Genomic DNA, 14,680 nt, shown 5'->3' with positions numbered 1-14,680 from the left:
TGAGGTGATATCTCATTGTGCTTTTTATTTGCTTTTCTCTGATGATTAGCGATGTGGAGCATTTTTTCATATGTCTATTTGCCATTTGTATGTCCTTTTGGAGAAATGTCTCTTCAGGTCCTCTGCCCATTTTTCAATTGGGTTGTCTGTTTTTTTGTTGTTGAATTTCATGTGTTCCTTGTATATTTTGGATATTAGCCCCTTATCGGAGGCACTGTTTGCAAAAATCTTCTCCCATTCACTTGGTTGCCTCTTTATTTTGTCAATGTTTTCTTTTGCTGTGCAGAAGCTTTTAAGTTTCATATAGTCCCATTCATTTATTTTAGCTTTAACTTCCATTACCTTTGAAGTCAAATTTATAAAATGCTCTTTGAACCCAAGGTCCATAAGTTTAGTACCGATGTTTTCTTCTTTGCAATTTATTGTGTCAGGTCTTATGCTTATGTTTTTGATCCATTTTGAATTAATTTTGGTAAATGGTGAAAGATGGCAGTCCAGTTTCATTCTTTTGCACGTGGCTATCCAGTTCTCCTAGCACCATTTACTGAAGAGGCTGTCTTTCCTCCATTATATGTTTTTAGTTTCTTTGTCAAAAATTATCTGTCCATATTTATGTGGTTTTATTTCTGCGTTCTCAATTCTATTCCATTGGTCTGTGTGTCTGTTTTCAGCAAATACCATGCTGTTTTGATTATTGTAGCCCTGTAGTACAAGCTAAAGTCAGGGAGTGCGATACCTCCAGTATTGTTCTTTTTTCTTAAGATTGCTTTGGCTCTTCGGGGTCTTTTGTGGTTCCAAACAAATCTGATGATTTTTTGTTCTATTTCTTTAAAAAATGCTATTGGGATTTTGATGGGGATTGCATTAAATCTGTATATTGCTTTGGGTAATAGGACATTTTAACTACGTTGATTCTTCCAATCCACGAGCACAGAATGTCTTTCCATTTGTTTGTGTCTTCTTCAATTTCTTTCAAAAATGTCTTATAGTTTTCAGCATATAGGTCCTTCACATCCTTGGATAAGTTTATTCCTAGGTATTTTATTATTTTTGCTGCAATTGCATAAGGAAATGTTTTTTATATTTCTCTTTCTGAGATTTCATTGTTAGTGTGTAGGAATGCAGTGGACTTTTGTACATTGATTTTGTAGCCAGGAACTTTACTGTATTCGTTGATTATTTCTAACAGTTTTTTGGTGGAGTCTTTAGGGTTTTCTATATGTAACATCATGTCATCTGCAAAGAGTGATAGTTTAACTTCTTCATTCCCAATTTGGAAGCCTTTTATTTCTTTCTCTTGCCTGATGGCTCTGGCAAGGACTTCCAACACTATGTTGAAAAGCAGAGGTGATACGGGGCAACCCTGTCGTGTTCCTGACCGTAGAGCAAAGGGCTTCAGCTTTTCACCATTAATTATGAGATTAGCTGAGGGCTTGTCATATATGGCCTTTATTATGTTGAGGTACGGTCCCTCTATTTCTACTTTCTTACGTGTTTTTTTTTTTTATCATAAATGGCTGCTGGATTTTGTCAAATTCTTTTTTTTGCATCTGTTAATATGATCGTATGATTTTTGTTTTTTATTTTGTTAATGTGGTGTATCACATTAATTGATTTGTGAATGTTCAACCTTGTCGAGGATTTTTGCACCTATGATCATTAGGGATATTGGCCTGTATTTTCTATTTTTGTAATGTCTTTGTCTGATTTTGGGATCAGAGTGATAGTGGCCCATAAAAAGAGTGTGGGATACTTCTGTCCTTCTGAATTTTTTTGGAATAGTTTGAGGAGAATAGGTGATAGTTCTTTTTTGAGTGTTTTGTAAAATTCACCTGTAAAGCCATCTGGTCCAGGGCTTTTGTTTGTTAGTAGCTTGTTGATTACTGATTCAATTTCCCTGGTAGTAATCAGTCTATTCCAGTTTTCCATTTCTTCTTGAGGTAGCCTTGGAAGCTTGTATGCTTCTAGAAAATTATCCGTTTCTTCCAGATTGTCTACTTTTTTGGCATATAGTTGCTCATAGTAATTTCTTACTATTTTTTGGTATTTCTGTAGTGTCTGTTGTCACTTCTCTTTCATTTCTGATTTTATTAATTTGGGTTGTCTCTCTCTCTCTCTCTCTCTCTCTCTCTCTCTCTCTCTCTCTCTCTCTCTGTTTCTCTCTCTTTTTTAATGAGTCTGGCTGAAGCTTTGTTGATTTTGTTTATCTTCTCAAAAAAACAACTCTTGGTTTCATTGATCTTTTGTATTGTTTCTTTTGGTCTCTATTTAATTTATTCCCGCTCTGATCTTTATTAACTCCTTCCGTGTATTCCCTTTGGGCTTAGTTTTCTGTTCTTTTTTCAGATCCCTTAAGTGTAACGATAAACTGTTGTGTGATTTTTCCTGTGTCTTTAGGTATTCCTGCGTTGCTATGAATTTCCTTCTTATGACTGCTTTCGCTACATTCCATAAATTTTGGGTGATTGTGTTTTCATTTTCGTTTGTCTGGAGATATCTTTTGATTTCTTCCTCGATTTCATTGTTGACCCATTCATTATTTAGTAACCTGCTATTCAGCTTCCATGTATTTGTGTGTCTTCCAGTTTTTTTTCTTATAATTGATTTCTAATTTTATAACACTGTAGTTGGAGAATGCACTTGATATGATTTCAATTATTTTTTGATTTATTCAGATTTGTTTTGTGGCCTAACATGTGGTCTGTCAAGGAAAATGTTCCATGTGTGCTTGAGAAGAATGTGTATTCTGCAGCATTGTGGTGAAATAATCTGAAAATATAGTTTAAATCGAACTGGTCCAATGTGTCATTTAAGGCTGCTGTTTCCATATTGATTTTCCGTGTGGAGACCTGTCCCTTGTTGTCACTGGTGTTTTGAAGTCCCCTACTATGATAGTGCTACTGTTGATCTCTGCCTTTATGTGAATCAATACCTATCTTATATATTTTGGTGCTCCTATGTTGGGTGCATAAATGTTTACTAGGAATATGTCCTCTTGTTTGACTGATCCCTTTACTCTTCTGTAGTGTCCCTTTGTCTTTTAATATATTCTTCATTTTAAAATCTATTTTGTCAGATACAAGTATTGCAACTCCATATTTTTCTTTATTTCCATTTGCATGAAATATCTTACTCCAACCCTTCTGTTTCAGCCTGTGTGTCCTTTGATTTGAGGTGAGTCTCTTGTATACAGCATATGCAAGGGTCTTGTTTTCTTATGCACTCTGCCACCATATGTCTTTTGATTGGAACATTTAATCCATTTACATTGAAAGTGATTATTGATAGGTACATAGTTATTGCCATTTTGTTTTTTGTATTTCTGGTCTTCATTAGTTTGATTGTTTTCATCTGTCTTCTGTTTACAGACGCCCTTTTAACATTTCCTGCATTGCTCGTTCAGTGGTATTGAATTCATTTAGCTTACTCTTTTCTGAAAAGCTCTTTATCTCTCCTTCAATTTTAAATGGTAGCCTTGCTGGATAAAGCAATCTAGGTTGTAGGCCTTTGTTTTTCATCACTTTGAATACTTCCTGCCACTGCTTTCAGGCCTTCAAAGTTTCTGTAGAAAAGTCATTTGATAGTCTTATAGGAGTTCCCTTGTATGTAACCCACTGTCTTTCTCTTGCTGCTTTTTTTTTTTTAATTAATTTTATTGGGGTGACAATTGTTAGTAAATTTACATAGATTTCAGGTGTACAATCTCTTGCTGCTTTTAGGATTCTCTCTTTGCCTTTAACCTTTGCCATTTTGACTATAATGTGTCTTTCTGTGGGCCTATTTGGGTTCATTTTGCTTGTAACTCTCTGCACTTTCTGGGCTTATATGACAATTTCCTTTACCAGGTTAGGGAAGTTTTCAGTCATTATTACTTTAAATATGTTCTGGATCTCTTGCTCAGTCTCTTCTCCTTGTGGTATTCCTATGATGCGAATGTTGTGCTTGATGTTATCCCACAGGTCTCTTAAACCAATTTCATTGTTTTTTACTCATTTTTCTTTTTATTGTTCCACTCGGGTGATCTCTGCTAACTTGTTTTCTAAGTCTCTGATTCTATCCTCTGCCTCATCTAAGCTGCTGGTAATTCCTTCAAGTGTGTTCTTTATTTCAGTTATTCTATTCTTTAGTTCTAACTGGTTGTTCTTTATGATTTCTCTATCCTTCTTTATGTCGTCTCTAATCTCCTTAAACATTCTTATCATCAGTGTTATGAACTCTGTCTCTGATAGGTTGCTTACCTCTATTTCATTTGGTTCCTATTCTGGAGGTTTCTTCTGTTCTTTTATTTGAGACATGTTTCTTTGTTTCCCAATTCTGGCTGACTTTCTGTGTGTGCTTTGATGTGTTAGGTAGATCCCCTAGAGTTCTTAGTTCTTGCTGGGTTACCTTATGTAGTATGTGTCCTTTATATTTGACTTGCACTGCTTCCTTATTCTCCTGTGCGTGTGCTCCAGAGGTGACCCTTGTGTTGTGTGTATTCTCCTGTTAAAGTTGAGCTTTAATTGCTTTTGGCTTGTACTCAACACAGACAAAAATATCAAAAATACAAAAAAACTAAAACAAAACAAAAAATAACAACACCAAAAAGAAAAAAGAAAAATCAATACAGGAAAATGGAAAGAAGGAGGAAAAGTAGGGCAAGGGAAATAAAATAGATAAGAAGAGAGACAGAAAGGGGAAAATGTGTGTGTGTGTGTGTGTATATATATATATATATATATATATATATATATACACACACACATATGTGCTAAAACTGGTAGTAACACTAAAAAAAAAAAAAAAGAAAGAAAAGAAAAAGCAGCGCCAGTCTTGGCTTAAGCCCACCAAGTTACCTCCAGGTTGTCCAATGATGTACAAAGACTCCATCTGCATCTTGTGTATGCAGAGCCGGCCATTTGGAGCCCAGTGTGACCCTGGCACTACAGTTCTAGATGAGTAGGGCTATGGGGTATGAGTGGTAGTTTTTTACAAATTCAGTGCAGTTTCTGCTCTTACTTGCACATATGAGTGCTGAGAGCACCACAGCCAGCCACCGGGAGGTGGGCTTATTCCCTGTGCCCAGGTTGTTCCATTGGGGTGTGTGGAGGGCGGGAAATTTCTGAACTGCTGAAAACCCAGAGCTGCCTTTGCTGCCTGCTGTTGTCCCTTGTGTGTGTCTCTGCACCTGTAATTACTCTGCCATAAGCAACCCAGAAAAGGTGGGGGCTGGGAAGGGAGGTGCCTTCTCTCTCCCTGCCTGGTCTCTTCTCTAGTTCACAGCTACAAACCAATTTTTTCCACATCCTGAGCACTACAGCTCCTCTGCAATCTGACACTAGTCCTCAGTTCAGGGACCCGCTTGAGACTCTGGAAGGGCGCGTGTAGGATTGCTATGGGAGAGTAGGGGCCCGGGTATAGAATTTGCTTTTTGTCTGACCTAGGGCCCAGCTGGAGGTCTCAGCTGAGGTTACTGCCTCAAAAGCTGGATACGCTGACCTCTTGGCAGGAGAGATCAGTTGTGGGATGAAGGGAAAGAGGGTTGGCAACTGTTTTTTTTTTTTTTATTGTCTTAAGTTGAAAAATTGAAATAAAGCTGTTAATGAGTAACATTCGCAGTGCTTATGACGTAAAGGCTGCTTTATGATTTATCATAATGCATATGAGATGTGGGAGCATATGTTATGTGTTCAGGTTGTCCATAGGGCTATAATAAGCCACCTGAAACTTAATACTCAAACTGTTTACTTTATCAGTCAGAATTGAAACTGCTAAGAAAATATTTGTTCAGCTATATTTATGTACAACATCCAGATGTAGGTTATCAAAATCATAGTTATATATTCTCTTTAGAGACTTAAGGTCCTATATTCAACTAAATCAGATAGCAGGTGATAATCAGAATTCAGATCAGATAGCATCTGCTCAACAAGTTTCTTAAAATTCTATTTATCCAGTCCAATTTTGATCCTTCTTGTTGTCACCAGCCTAATATTCCTGCACAGTTAGGATAGTGCCGACAGTATGGTGAGTGCAAATCCTTGAAATCTTGTCCTCTTTATGTTAACATTGAAAGTTCAAATACAAATAGCTCTATGGTTTGAATACTGTAGTCAGTGAATCTGTGACTATCAAGGCTGGCTGCACATTCTCCAACCGTCTCTCCTGCCCATGAAAGCTTATGACAAACTGCTGGATTTGGGGAAGAGACATACAATACTGCCACTAATGAACAGGGTGCAGTGCTGCAGCCACAGCCCCTGTCTGTGTGTATCTACACACACACACAAACACATTTTTAGTCTCATAAAAGAATATAAATACCCCAAAATATTAAAGTTTAATAAATATCCTTATTGACCAGCAGTTATTCAATCTGTTGAATAATAAAATAAATTGCATACACTTAATCAACTATTAATTAATCAACTATTACCATACTTCCTAAAACTGATTTATATGTTAATGTAGTGCTTTATCTCCATTTGTGCTCACTCCAAAAAAAATAAAAAGGTAATACTAAATCATTGTGGAGCCTATCAAAATCAATGACATGGTAGAATTCAGGAAATACGGTATAAGTAGAGGGTGTCCTGCATTTAGGGCACCTAGAAATATAAGCAAAAAAAAAAAAAAGTATAAGACATGTTTTTGTCCTCAAGGAACTTTAAATCTAGATGAACAGACAAATAATGAACATAAGAAAAAAATAAATGGCTAAATTGTGTCATAAATTGCTGATGTTTAATTACCAACAAAATGATAAGGTCAGTGTTTTATTTATTTGTTTGTTTCTTTGTTTATTTAATTATTTATGATCAATATATATTCTGGTCCTAAAAACTAGTAACCAGTTTGCAATATCCTAATTTATTTCTTCAAAATATGTTGGGACTACCAATTTGTACTTCTTAATGCCTTCACCATTTTCTCTTAGCCTCCTAGTCCCCCTCCAACCTGGCAACCATCAAAATGGTCTCTGTACCTATGAGTTTGTTTCTGTTTTGTGTGTTCATTCACTCTGTTCTTTAGATTCCACATATAAGTGAGATCATATGGTATTTGTCTCTCTCTGTCTGACTTATTTCACTTAGCATAATACCCTCGAGGTCCATCCATATTGTTGTCAATAATAATGTAATAACTATGTATGGTGCCGGGTGGGTTCCAGACTTATAGGGGAAAGTCACTGAATAAATTATATAAATGTCTAATCACTATGTGGTACACCTGAAACTAATATAAACTAAACTTTAAATAAAAAGATAACAATTATATGGAATGTCAAGTATAATTGGAAAAAAAAGAAACTAGGTGCTCAGTGGCATTCATCATCCATTGAATCACCCCACCCATGTATCTAAAGTACTTCTGGATTTTCCATGAATATGAACCAATAAATCCTCTTTATTATTTAACAAATAGATTTTGGGGTACATACTCTGTGCTAGGTACTATTGAGGGTAATGGGGTTATAACAGTAAACATAACAAATAAAAACCCTGCCTTCATTGAACCTATTTCTGGAGGAGAGGAAGCAATAAATAATTGCATGATACAATGTCAGATAGCAACAAGTGCTATGAAGGAAAATAAAGTTGGGTAAGGGATAGAGAGGGAGAGGAGTGCCCTTCTAGATAGAATAGTCACGGAAGACCTCTCTGAGCAGCCAGTATTTGAGCAGAGACCTAAATGAGTTAAGGGAGCTAACCAAGGGTCTCTCTGGCCAGAGTTTTCCAAACACAGAGATAAGCAAGTACAAAGGCCCTGAGGCAGGATCTTGCTTGCAGGTTCCAAACAGCAAAGAAGGCTAGTATGGCCGAACCAGTGAGCAGTAGGGAAGAGTGGAGAGAAGTGAGTTCAGAGAGGTAGGTACCCAGGAACTTGTTGGTTATGACAAGGATCTGGGGTGTTATTCTAAAGGTGATAATAAATATTTGGAGATTTTAAAGCAGGAGGTGGCATGATAAAACTGAGGCTGTAGCTTCTGTGTCTACTTTAGCTACTGTGAAGAAACCAGATTATAGGAGACAAAAGTAGAAGAAGATATATTGCCTAAATATAGGCAAGAGCTGATAGTAATAGTGAACATGGTGAGAAGTGATCAGATTCAGGATACACTTTAAATTCAGAGCTAACAGGAATTGTTGATGAGTATGGGGTGAGAGAGAATTAAATCAAGGATATTATTTAAGGTTTCAAGCCTGAGCAACTGAGTTAATTATGGTGGCATTTACTAACATGGGGCAAGACTAGAAGAGTAGCAGATTTTGGAGGGGAGCAAGCAAAGGGCAGAAAATAAAAGTTTAACTTTGGAGATTATGTTTTAGGAAGCTATTGGAGATCCAAGTGGCCATATTGATTAAGCAGTTGGTTATATAAATCTGGAGTTCAGAAATTAAATATGGGCCAAAACATACATCTGTGAGTCACTCGCATATACATGGTATTTAGAGCCACAGGTTTGGATGAGGTCTTCTGGAATGGAATACAGTTAGAGAAGAGAAGAGGCCCAGGACTGAGCATTGAGGTACTTCATTATTTTTACTTTGGGAAGAGGAGAAACCATCACAGTTGCCTGATTAGTAGTCGCTAGTGCAATAGTTATTAGTGAAGTACTATAAGGATAGTGTCTTGTAAGCCATGTAAAGAAAATGTTCTAAGAAAGAAGAAATGAGGAATGGGAAAAAGCTGCTGAGAGGTCAATTAGAATAGGACAGAAAGCTGACCATCACATTTAACAGTTGTAGTGCTTTGACTTTTTATTTCGTTGTTAATTTCCCTAGCCATGCTTCTTGATTCATACATACATATATATATATATATATATATACATATGTGTATATATATATATATATATATATATATATATATATTTATATATATCTCCATTACTGTATTCTCTGACTTCACCTGGTGAGCTATTTCAAGTCTTTACTAAAATGAAGGAGAGCGTAAATAAATGCACTTTGGTGATCAAAGTGCTTGCTCTTAGAACTTGCAAATTCATTCAACAGTCATTTGCTGACTTATGTGCCCCACATTTTATAGGGATTCCAAAAAAATTATATGCTTCACACAGAACTGATTAAAGGCATGTAACTACATGCCAATCATACTCTGGATCTCCATATAACCTATGGAAATAATTTCACATTATCTTGACAGACAACCTTCCATATTGTCTCCTTATGTTCTAGGGAATTATTGTTCCTGTATACAGAAAATAGAACTTCCACTAACCCTTTAACCTCTCTTCTCCAACAGAGCTCTCCTTATTCCCCCGAGGTGACAGTGGCTTAACCTAAAGGAAGGAAACCTGTTTTCCCAAATTATAAAATAATTACCAGGAAGAATTCAAAAGTTATGATATACCTAAGATAGAAATCCAGTTTAAGCAGACTAGTCAGCTGTTTATTAAATAAACCAATCTATAACCAATCAACCATTTTGAACTTTGCACCCAGCAAAGGAGGTAAATCTCAAATGTAGACTTATGGGCTGAAAAAATTGTGAAATGGTGTTGGCTTGAATTGCATGGCACATCATAACACATTTCCAATTTTACTGGATTTAATCAGTATATGAATATAAAATATATATACACGTGTATATGTATATAGTACATATATACATGTGTATTATATAGTACATACATATATACACATATATATTTAATCAGTATACACACACATGTATGTATTTTAAAAAGCTTTATTGAGACATACCATACAATTTACATACCATACAATTCAGCTATTTAAAGTATATAATTCAATGGCTTTTCATTTATTCACAGATTTGTACCACCATGATCACAATCAATTTTAGAATATTTCCCTCACCTCAAAAGGAAATTGAGGGCTCCTTGGCCATCAACCCTTGAACTTCTTACACCCTGCAGGCTCTAGACAATTACTAATATACTTTCTGTCTCTATATATTTCATATAAATGGAAATATACAATACGTTGCCCTTTGTGTCTGGCTTTTTTCATTCAGCATAGTGCTTACATGATTCATCCATGTTGTAAGTATATATGTGTTTAATTCATTTTTATTGACTCATAATATCATATTGTATGGATATATTTTGTGTATCTGCTCATCAGTTGATCAACTTTTGGGTCGTTTCCAAAATTGTCTATTATGCATAATGATGCTATGAATATTCACATACAAGTTTTTGTGTTCAGACATAAGTATCATTTTTCTTGCATATAAATCTAATGCATGTGTGTATTTATATGTTTTTTTCCCTGAGAAAGTGAGAGAGAGACACGCAGAAAAAATACAATTTTAAAGGATTTGAGAAAAGTATATAACCAAAACAGCATTGATTCCAGAGGCAATGGTGCACTGGGTGGTTGTAGTAATGTGCATTATGGATGGGAGAGTGGTCAAAATGAATGGTGGCGGTTAAGAAGCTAAAAAAGTAATGAGCTGGTAATTGCTATCTCTGTTATGAAAGCCTTTGTTTACACAATGCCATCCTTTCAAACCCAGCTAAAAACATTGAAAAAAATTGTATTCTCAAACCTCGGGTCAAGTCATTTAAGTTACATGGGCCGGGATGCAGGCTAGGTTTTTAAATTTTCCATACTTCACTCTTCCCAGCTCCCCATTTGTTACCAAAAATTTTAAAAGAATTACTAGCCTGTTATTCCAAAACAGCCAGCTCAGACTATAACTGAAAAAAAAGTGTTTTTTAATCTAATAGAATATTAAAATTATTCCATATCAATAGATTTTACTTATTTATTTTTTATTTTTAATACTTTTTGTTTGGTCTGTATATAGGTGGCCAATCATATCTCTTTTAAATGACACAGTTGAAATTTAAACAGTCTATGTGACTTTTCACCTTTTTATTTTTCATTTGTTTATTTTTAAATTTTTGTTAAATATATTGGGGTGACATTGGTTAGTAAAATTATATAGGTTTCAAGAGTACATTTCTGTAATACATCATCTATATATTGCATTGTGTGTTCAATACCCAGAGTCAGTTCTCCTTCCCTTACCATCTATTTGACTCCTTTTACCCTCTTCTAATATATCCCCACTCTGCTTATTCTTTGGTAACTGCTAATGTGTTATGTCTATATGAGTTTTTGTTTGTTTGTTCGTCTTATTTGTTTGTTGCTTTCACTTTTATATCACACATATTAGTGAAGTCATATGGTTCTTGACTTTTTCTATCTGACTGATTTCACTTAGCATGATAATCTCAATATCCATCCATGTCATCACAAATGGCAGTATTTCATTTTTTTTCTTATGGCCAGGTAATATTCCAATGAGTATCTGTACCACATCTTTTTTATCTAATCACCTATTGAAGGACACTTTAGTTGCTTCCGTGTGTTGGCGACCGTGAATAGTGCTGCAATGAAAATAGAAGTACCTATATCTTTACAGATGTTTTCTGATTTTTTGCAGATGAGAAGAAGAATTTTTGGGTCATATGGTAATCCTAGTCTTAATTTTTTGAAGAACCTCTGTATTGCTTTTCTTAGTGGTTGTATCAATTTACATTCCCACCAGCAGTGTTTGTGGGTTCCTTTTTCTCCACAGCCTCTTCAGCACTTACTGTGTTTCCCTGAAAATACGACTGGGTCTTATATTAAGTTTTGCTCCAAAAGATGCATCAGTGCTTATGTTCAGGGATGTCATCCTGAAAAACCATGCTAGGGTTTATTTTCCAGTTAGGTCTTATTTTCGGGGAAACACGGTATTATCACTTGTCATGTTGGTAATAGTCATTCTAACAGGTGTGAGGTGATATCTCTTTATAGTTTTGATTTGCATTTCCCTAAGAGCTAGTGAAGTTGAGCATTTTTTTATATGTTGGCTGTTTGTATATCTTCTTGGGAGAAGTGTCTGTTCAGGTCTTCTATCCATTTTTTAATTGGATTGTTTTTTGGTTGTTGAGTTGTACAAGTTCTTTATGTATTTTGGATATTAGCCTCTTATGGGAGGTGTTGTTTGGAAATATCTTCTCCCATTCTGTTAGCTGCCTCTTTATTTTGTTGATGGTTTCTTTTGCTCTGCATGAACTTAGTTTGATATAGTCCCATTCATTTATTTTTGCTTTTACTCCCATTGCCTCATAGGTCAAATTCATAAAATCCTCCCCAAACCCAAAGTCCACAAGTTTAGTACCTATGCTTTCTTCTATGCACTTTATTGTTTCAGGTCTTAGGCTTAGGTCTTTGATCCATTTTGAGTTAATTTTGTTATTAATTATGGTGACAACATTCTAGTTTCATTATTTTGCACCTGGCTTTCCAATTCTCCCAGCACCATTTATTGAAGAGGCTTTCTTTTCTTCATTGTATGTTTTTGGCTCCTTTGTTTGAGCCATATATACGTAGGTTTATTTCTGAGTTTTCAGTTCTCTTCCATTGGTCTGTGTGTCTGTTTTTCTGCCAATACCATGCTGTTTTGATTTCAATAGCTTTTTTTTTAACTTTCCTTAAATACCCAAGATGTACTGTCACATTATATTGTTGTTGTTTGGTATAATAGTTTTAACTTAAAAAAATGCCAAAATTCATAAATAACACAAGAAATCATTATTAACTAAGGTTCTTATTTACGACATGGAAATGTCTTTTCTTCGAGCATACTTGTCGAAACTATATTACAAAAGTAATGGATGTGTTTTCTTGTTCCTTACCTGTTTGACTTAATTTACATACTGACTAGGCATGTTAACCCTAAGAGAGGGGCATTTTACTTTAAAAGAGAAAGACAAAATTTACTTATGAGATTAAATTCATAAACTTGGTGTTGGAGAATGGGTTTGGCAGGGGTCAGATGTTGCATAATTTATTAATTTCAAGGGAGAGCCCAATGTTTGAACAGATGATGTATATTCTGTATTCTTATTTTTATTTGTAGATGGTATGATAAAGTATGAATATTTTATTCTTGTAGTGCCCTAAAATATACATAAAAAAGAGAGGTTTTATACAGAGGGTGCCAAAAAATGCATACACATTTTAAGAAAGAAAAAAAAACTTTAAAAATTGTAATACTCAGTATATATTGATAACAAAAGATGAATACAAGTCACGTTTGACTTCTGCAGTTACAAGAGGTGCTCAAAGTAGATACCTTGAGCATATTTTGGCTACATATACATATATATATATACATACATATATATATATACATATGGTATATATATATACATACATATATATATATACATATATATATGTATGTATATATATATACCATCAGCTCTACCAGACCATCAGCTCTAATGCGTCTTTTGGAGCAAAAATTAATATAAGACCCGGTCTTATATTGTGTAAGACCAGGTCTTACATTAAAATGAGACTGGATCTTATATTAATTTTTGCTCCAAAAGACGCATTATAGCTGATGGTCCGGCTAGGTCTTATTTTCGGGGAAACACAGAATATATATGTATATATATATATATATATATATATATATATATATATATATATATATATATATGATGGGGACTGTAATCACCCAACACATATTTCACCAACAAAGGCTATTTTTACAGAACCCAGAGGGTTAAAAATAGTCACTTAGAAAAATGAGATGGATAGTTAGTAATCCACATTTATCTCTAATCATATAGGAAGATAAACAGTTCCTTTATTCCTGCTCAAAAATCTGTCTTCTCTGTTCTCACCAACCCTGCCAATTCCATTTAAAATGTAGCAATTCCTTGAAATTAACACATTTCTGACTCATCCCCTTAAATGTGGTTGCTTTTACATAATCAACATCTGCTCCCAATGCCTTTAGTTGAATTAGAAAAAAAAAAGGAGGGGGAGGGGGAGGAGGAGGAGGAGGAAGATGAAGAGGAGGACGAGGAGGAGGGGAAGGAGAAGGAGAAGAAGAAGAAAGAGGAAAAAAGACAGAGAAGGACAAAGATGCAAATCACCAGTTAGAGTAGTTTACTTTCCCAGGACCTTCCTCACCTCTTGGCCCCTTCCAGCTCTTCCACTTTAATCATAATAGGTTTTACTTTATAATCTGTTGCCAAAAAAGTCAAAGGTTTGCCCTCATTTTTATTGAACTTCTTTCATTATCATCCTCTGTCCATCTTCTCAGAAGCAGTTTAAGAATTTCTGAATTAAAGTTTTACCCAGTTGCACTACCAATTATTCTGATTCAACAAACAGGCTAATTTCTGTTGAAAGAAAAAGAGTGCAGAGGACTTCAAACATAAAGTGCATCCAAATCACCTGGAAAGCTTGTTAAATTCAGATTCTCAGTCTTCACCCAAAGAGATTTCCTACCTGTAATGGAGACAAGGAATCTGATTTATGATGCAAATTGTTCTTGGACCGCATTTTGTAATACACTGATATAAAGCATGTAGGGCTGGAAAGAAGTTGGCAGGTTTTCTCTGGGAAAATATGAGAATTGGAACAGAAGAAACTACACAGGTAGACCTATTGTGACCTTGTTCCAATAGTCTAGACAACAGATAACTAATTTAAGATTGTCTGATGACTCTGGAGTTTCAGGGAAGAGAATGTATACAAGAGCTATTATATAGGTAGAATAGGAGAGATGATGGTTTAGTCAACATGCAGAGCAAGTAGGGTAAGGCGTCACGGATTACTCTAGGTAACATGGAAAATGAGGGTTCTATGAACAAGAAAGAGGAGGAGGTAAGGAAGAGTAGCTTCTGAAAATAATA

Source organism: Rhinolophus hipposideros, assembly GCF_964194185.1.
Source record: "Rhinolophus hipposideros genome assembly, chromosome: X".
NCBI classification, from domain to species: domain Eukaryota; kingdom Metazoa; phylum Chordata; class Mammalia; order Chiroptera; family Rhinolophidae; genus Rhinolophus; species Rhinolophus hipposideros.
Note: the sequence above shows the minus strand (reverse complement) of the source record.